We start from the raw sequence: 8456 nt of genomic DNA, 5'->3' as shown, positions 1-8456 counted from the left end.
CAGGTCCAGCACGTGGTTGAGCTGGAAGTGACTGGCCTAGGCGATCCGCGATGGAAAGTCAGCTGGGAACAACCTCCTATGAAGGACGTTCCAGGGCAGGGAGGGGACTGACTAGGGGGACCCGTCCCACTTGGCAGTGTACTGGGGATGTGTCATGTGAATTTCTATCTCTAATTCACCCTAAGCTTGAATCATTACCAGAGGTTGTAAGGCTCTGGTTTTAATCATCAATGATTCAAGGTCCACAACCAACAAGGATTTTCTGTATGTTTATTCATGGAGAGCTCTTCCGCCAATGAAACAAACAGACGATTTTATACCTCCTGGACTTGACTCCTCCCACCTTTAGGTGACTTTTCTAAACAGTTTCCGCCTTCCCCCTTGAATGGTTAGTACCGCCCCCTCTGTTAGTGGGTTGACACTACATGATAATTCTAACATTTATACTGTATTTGGGGTGAAATCCTTTAGTCATTATTCTTAAAATCCAAATTAATCTAACAATCCACCCCTTTGACTAAATATTCCCACATTCAGGATAAATGTATTTTACAAGCATGATTAATCTCAGAGATCACATCAGAACTAATAAACATTTCATCCAATTGCGGTCTTTCAGGGTCCAAATCCTCGTCATCCACCAAGCCTGGAGGATCGTTTTTCACATTCCCCTGGTCAGAGTCCGGAGTCAGTCCATCTCTCATCATTGTTTAGATACTGCATTTCACCAACGCCTGACTCACCAATCCTCGGACACAGGGAACAAGACAACAACCACATAATACAAGAATACCCATACAAACACTGATCGCTCCTAAGATGGTGGCTGCTAGGGTTTTCCATTTACCAAATATTTCATCAAACCACCCTATCCACAATGTACTAACTTCTGAGTTCAGTTCATCCTTCACTTAGTGCAGTTAATTCTGTAAGAGCTCTGGTGACTGTCCCATCCAGTGTGGTGTTGTTAGGGATAAATGTGCAACAATGGCTTATCTTTCTATAGACACCGGCCCTTTCTGCCTGATCTAGAACCAACCTCTACTAAGTTATGAGCGGGATGGCGGATAATCGCTCAGAGATCCCCTTTACTGCATCTCTAGTCTGGTCAATAAATCGTTGTTGGTTGTAATAGATATAATTTATCCAATCCATTTTTTTGTTTATTGTCACCCACCAGAAAAATGTTGTAGTAAAACTCTCCCATATTTGATTCATAGCTTTGTATTCGTCTGGAACACCCCTGGGGATGCCTATACCATCTATCCAAATTGGGCTATTTCCTTCCTGACTTATTTATTTTTCTCCTAATTATTCTTCCTGTCACTGGTCTTTGATGACCAATTCTTACAGGTTGGACCAACAATACTGGTGCACAAGTACCCACCCATCCCTCTGGTAATGTCTGCCGAATGCTCCCTTTGTTAGTGCATGCCCACCACACATCAGTCAGAGGGATGGTTAGTCTCCTAATTTTTTTCCTCCCTTCCTTACAGCCATCAAAATCACCCAAGTTACGGGTGCCATTTCTATGTCTGTAACACTGTTATTCGCCAGGAGTTAAAGTGAATCTAGGTGGGCTGGCCCAGTATGTCAATTTTGCCAGCCCAATCCCTGTGCAATTTGGCTCTTTTTGATTGGACCCCAGGTCTAATACACAGGGAAACATTGCCTTTGGCATTGGGGCGGTCAACATTGTCGGTCGCCCAATGGAGCATGCATAACAATTGGTCTCCCCCAAGGCCCTAGCGGTGTATTTCATCCACTTTAACCAGAGATTCTCATCAGGGACCCCCTCCACTTCCCCATTGTTCCATTCTTGGAGGAGAAAATCTTTCATAGTGGACGGGTTAGTCGAATTGACTCCGTCATCCCTTGACTGATCTACTCGGTCTATTGCTGTTAGTGGATTAATGACAGTACCTGTGCTTTCCATATCTTTTGACTCCATCAAATGTAATCTTAGACAAGTATCCCATCCGTATTTGTCCGCGCAAGCCCAGTAAGTTCCTTTCATGTCCTCTTTAGTGACTTTTACTATCGTTACTACCATTTCCGTGGGGATGTCGTTATACCTTCTTATCCTCCATCTGGACGTCCAGCCCCCCCCCCCCGTCTCATATCTCCGTCCCCCAGTATGTCTAAATACCTGAGCCCAGGAACAATCTGCCGAGGGAGCTGAACATAAATACAACGGGATTTTATAATCCCATGTTGCTTGCTTATCCGCTCTGATAAGATCCCTAATCCTAATTTTGAATCTTACTCCCCACCCTTCTCTGACTCCTATTTTGTAGATCACTCGCCCTTGACGGTCAGTATGTCGGGTCGCTTCCCTTTTATTTCTTAATAATGGTAAGGCCATAGCGTAATTGGTGCGAGGTGGTGGTGGATCTTGACCTACCACGACTATTGTCGAGACTATGATGCAGCTCAGGGTCACTCATATTCCCAAAAACCGCCAACCCTCTCCTGTCTTGAGTCCTTCTGCTCGGTACCACCCCATACTCACACCCTAGGAACACACTACAGTGATGATAGGTCTGGGTAGGAGATCTTCGTTGACAGAGGTGACCCCCAGACCCTGTGGCCCAGTTCTGCTCGTCAACTCTGCGTGTGCTAAGCGGTGCTTGTATGTGGTCTTACCTTCTTGGAGTGGGTAACATGGACCCAGGTTCCTCTCTCTGCTATTCTAATGGCCAAGGTGGTCACCAACATAACCTGATAGGGCCCTTCCCAACAGGCCTGCTTCCAGTTTTCCTTCTAGTGACTGGATGCTCACCAGTCACCTGGTTAGATAGTGGGTCACCTTCTCCTTTAGTTCACCTGTGGGGCACAAAACCTCTGACATACGGGTGTGGTTAATAAACTATCTTCACACATGTTCAGATTAATCTAACAATTTCTGACTGCATTCTCTTTTTAGACTGTATCTAAAAATTTAAAAAAAAAAAAAAGTATTTTGACCTCTCCTTCGTATATTATTTAATACAATTAGCCTCTTCCCCCCTCTTGACACATAGTTCTGCTTATGTGTCAATTTTTTCCACCTTCCTAAACATTCCCTTAGGTTATTTATCAACCAATTGCCATGCCTTTCATTTTTGAGATTGTCTTTTGCTTCTTTATTGCTCCTCCCACTTCCTTTGTCTTTATGGCGGCTAAATTCGACTTTCATTCAGTTCAGAATCAATTAGTAATCCAACAAACAATCTCTTATCTTGTAAAAAACACTTATGTTCAGTTCAACCTCTGTTCTACCCCGGCTCTCCCGGGCTTGACCTGAAGACTGATTGTTGGACATGACAAGTCCATTTTTAGGTCACCTAAGTATTCTGCCTAGCAACAAAGAATAAAAACCTCTATGTTCGTGATTAACCCAGTTATCTCTAATAGCCCACCAAAAAACCCCTCATCTTTAAATCACGACCAATGCCATATCCCTCCATCTACCATTTGGGTAACATCCCTGATATATGTATGAAAAGCTAAGACTGTTTGGGAAGAGAGCAACAACATAAACTGTTCTTAATCCTCAGAGTTCCAAATGATTTTATCATGGGCTGCCATTGCCTTCCCATAGATAAGATCACTTAATTTACCCGTATGCAGTACATAATGGAGTACCCAAGCTTTACAGCAGTCTATCCTTACCAAAAAGCTCATCATTCTTCATCTAATTTTTTTTTTTTCTCTAGTCCTTATCTACCTGATCCTATTGCTAAATCAATGATCTAGGCAATAGTTGTCTCACCTTAGATTGTACATTCCTCTGATTACTGCAGCTTATTCCATTAATTTAGTTTCAAATATCACCCAATAAACCGTTCCATCCCACAGCATAGTAAACACCACCTATGAACTGTTGAAAATCCCCTAAATTCAACATAACAACCCTTATAAACATCATGCTGGGTGTGTTTTTTATTTATTTGAAAAACCCAATTGAAAAATAACAATCAAAGATAGTTAGGCTCAACTTAATTTGGTAGCTCCCTCTTATGACCTAAATACTGCGTAACTTCACTACTGCTCCCCCTTTCCCTGAGCAATATTCCAATGAGATAAACTAATCTCTTTCTCCTGGTTATACATTTTGTTAACCTTCAATTACCATCCGAAATCTAAAGATGGTAGTACACACAAAACATGATACAGATATCCCCAGTCCTAACCCATGAATAATGTTTGTATCAATCTAATTTCTTATAACTAATCCATAAAATCCCTCAAAACTCCTCGAGTATACAATGATTATTTAATTGATTACTCTAAATCTGCTACATGTGATCTCATTTCAAATGATCCATTCTCAATTATTAGATCCACCCCCTAAGAAAATCTCTCTCCCCTTCTATTCTGGAGTTCTACCTCTACCAGCTATTTCCCCTAGTGGCCATTAAATACTCAGCTCCCATATGTTATTTTTCTTACTCTAGCCTGTCTACTATTCCGCTCATGATGGATTGCATATCTTTTGACCTCGGCTAACGAAGTAGTTCCCCATCCCACTAAAGTCCTCTTAATATTCCAGCTTATTTCTGGTCTCATTCAACTAAGAAATGCTAATTTTTAGCTGCTGATGGTACGGAGTATCATTTCCCTGTCCCTGGGGAGGCTCAGGTATTTCACTTGGCTGATGGTCTCACTGTCTTCCTGTTTACATTCATGTACTTTGGAGAAGTCAGCATGTCGATGGTAAGGTTCCCTTAAATTATTACACAACTCAGTTATTTTCCCAACATTTTGCCCATCATTTGCCCATGGTAGGACTGCTCCATTGGCATCCCCTGAAACCCACTGCCCCCCCCGAACAGCTGCCCAATCTTTCCCAACTAGGGTTCTGACTGTCCTCTCAATTTCCCCTGTGTTTAGCTTAAAGCTTGCTGCTAAACTCTCCAAATTCCTCCTGAACCCCTCTGTTCCTGTCTTAGGGTGCACTACACCCTCTATAGCTCTCACTACATCTCGCTGTGTCCATGCCCTATATACATCCAGTGTGTCTGGTGCATGCTCCACCCCAGCCCTTGGGTTCGGCAAGGCTATCAAAGGGTACTGGTCATCCCCTTCCTCATCATCTAACCACTCTTTCTTCCCTGGCTTATTGTAGTTTTCTAATCTTTTTAACTCCCTGTTTTTAAACTCTCTGTGTTTACTCTCTCTAGCTTTTCCTGTTTCTTTCCTCTCTACCCTCCTATCATTACTGAATCAATGATAATACATTTACATTCTAGTCACCCAGCAGACGCTCCTATCCAGAGCAACCTACAGTTAGTGAATACATTTTATTTTTTTATTTTTTACTACCCCCGTGGGAATCGAACCCACAACCCTGGCGTTGCAAACACCATGCTCTATCAACTGAGCTACATCCCTGCCGGCCATACCCCCCTCCCCTGGACGACGCTGGGCCAATTGTGCGCCGCCCATGAGTCTCCCGGTCACTGCCGGCTGCGACAGAGCCTGGATCCGAACCAGGATCTCTAGTGGCACAGTTAGCCCTGCGATTCAGTGCCTTAGACCACTGCGCCACTCAGGATAATAATAACTGCAATAACTATCAATAATAATTATAATAACTATTACGAATTATATTGTCATTTTTCTGATGTTATAATTGTAGTCTATTCCATCACTTTAGTTTAAAATATAAAGTTATTTATAACAAATCCAGAACCCACCACAGGCTGGCGCTATTCCCCCAGCACAACAGCCAATGCCACTTGCTTCCCTGTAACGAAAATAAATTATCATTTTAAAATTTTCCAACTATTTGTATTTTCCCGCTAACCCATTTCAGTTCGCTATTCAATATCTTTAACAGTTCTCTCTGATTCGGCCCCAATCAATAAAACAAATGCTTGATATCGTTTATCAGCATACACTTAATGACATCCCTACCATCTGAACTTATTTACTGTCTCTCACCCCCCCCTCTCCTGGTCCTTCCTACATTATGGGGGAGGCGCGGGAAACTTCCCTACAATCTTCCTTCTTAGGAAATAATGTCATTCGTACTTATAACATATTTTCATAGACATATCTAGAATATTCCTAAAGCTATCTAATGCAACTTTTAATACACGTAAAAAAAACTCTCTCTTTCTACACCCATTTCCCATTGAATAAGTGCGTCTTCCTAGTTACCCCATAACCACGCCTCAAATCTCTTATTCAGCATTTAACCAACCAAATACTAAGTAGTATCCGGTTATCATTCATACCCGCCGTTGAATTCCCTCATACACACATATTTCACCTTATGCCATTCAAATGCCCAACACAACAGAATAGTTCAGTGCAACCCTCTATTGGTTCTTACAAGTCGCTCCGGACCAGAGCGTCTGCCAAATGACCAAGAATGCAAATGTAAATTTCTCTACTTTCTCACTCATTACGTACGTCTACGTTTGAGTGCGAAAGTTCATACATATGCATCGTTGGACTTTATAGGTACCTCTCAAATAATCGCTTTGTGGTGTTTTTAGCCAATTCTTAATTGACACGAATCATTTTTTCAAACATTTTACCCGTTGAACCAAAAAAATTGACTGTCCTCCTCCTTTTCTTTACCCATGCAGTCACGATGGTTAAATATTCCTTTGTTCCTGTTAAAGCATTTTCGCGCTTAAAAAAAAAACACACTCGGTGTCTCCAGCCCCTCCTTTCGCTGTTTTTTCAAATTAGTTCCACAGTGTACATGCATCTGTTTGATCATAAATTCGAATTTTTCTACTTCGAGATGCCCAATAAATTCATACCTCTTCTCCCAAATGGATCCATAAAACATATTTCTTCGATCTCTTTCTAACATATATCTTTCATCCCCCGTTAATTTTCGGACCTAGAAACCCCCCCCCCTTCTTGTTTTTTAAATAATTCACTCCCGAATTATTTTCGTAGGAGCTAATATCTTAGTGCGCCTCTTGCTTTTGTAATTAACCATTTAAAATTATTTAACCCCTAACCCAGAGTTTTTATTTAAAACTCCGGTTTCATGAAAAGAGTAAGTTACCCAATTTTCCTCACGCGACTTATTTTTTGCTCCTTCCTTGAAATAATGATCACGTCTCCCAATGGATTAAGTCTCACACATATACGACCTTATCATTTGCCAAACTTGTTTGCAAAGTTCTAGCAAATGCCCAGTCATTTACGCTACTCCCGACACATCCATCTCACACGATGATAATTATTTCCCTGTTTATATTATTACACTGCAATTCGTACAATGACAATATTAACTAGTTTACATTTGTGATTGCAATTCACTCCATGTAATTTCCGACTAGTTCATTTTTGTAATAGCTATTTACCTAGGATCAATTGCGGACCCTCCCTGTTTCGTAATAATTATTACTTCCTTTGAGATTTTGGTAACCTGTCTGCCCTTTACAAGAATTCCTATTCTTATACAAGTTCAAATCATTTCACCAAAACCCATGAATAAAATTACTGACCTTTTCCTTGTAGTTTGGATTCAAATAATTTTTCAAACTCGTTAACGTCTTTATCGTTCATAAAGAGTAATCACCGGCCTGTTTATAACCTTAACGTCGAAGGCCAGGACTATTCTCCACGGATGCAATCACCCGGCCGTGCACGGATTCGGTGTCCTTAGAACGATAAAGACGTATTTAAACTCCGCTCAAAGGACCAATCTGTCATGTGAATTTCTATCTCTAATTCACCCTAAGCTTGAATCATTACCAGAGGTTGTAAGGCTCTGGTTTTAATCATCAATGATTCAAGGTCCACAACCAACAAGGATTTTCTGTATGTTTATTCATGGGGAGCTCTTCCGCCAATGACACAAACAGACGATTTTATACCTCCTGGACTTGACTCCTCCCACCTTTAGGTGACTTTTCTAAACAGTTTCCGCCTTCCCCCTTGAATGGTTAGTACCGCCCCCTCTGTTAGTGGGTTGACACTACATGATAATTCTAACATTTATACTGTGTTTGGGGTGAAATCCTTTAGTCATTATTCTTAAAATCCAAATTAATCTAACAGGATGTCCATCCCCACGGGCCCTGCAGAGGGTGACATGGCGCCTCAGGTCGGGCTCCGGAGGGGACCTCTTGGGCTGGTTGCTCAGACGTACTCCCTGGGGCCGGGATACAGAGGCCGGCGGGGACTTGGAGGGGTTGGGGGAGATGTTCCAGGCCTCCCAGGGCGGGGCCCCTGGATGTTGCCTGTGGCGGACCTTGGTCCCCTGGCTGTGTGGCCCCTGGTCTATGGAGAGGCACTGGGCAGGAGCCTGGTTCCATGTGGCCGTAGGTATGTCCCAGAGGAGCGGGAGGCCCTTCTTATCGACCCACATGACCTTATTTTCTATCAGCTTCTGGCTCGCCACCTGAGGTAGGTCACCACAGAAACAAAGAGACATGGAGGAGAGACTGGTAACAATCGTTAGGAAAAAATAATGATTCCTTTTTTATTATTTTCAAGAG

Source organism: Coregonus lavaretus (genome assembly GCF_964263955.1).
Source record: "Coregonus lavaretus genome assembly, chromosome: 39".
Lineage (NCBI taxonomy): Eukaryota > Metazoa > Chordata > Actinopteri > Salmoniformes > Salmonidae > Coregonus > Coregonus lavaretus.
Note: the sequence above shows the minus strand (reverse complement) of the source record.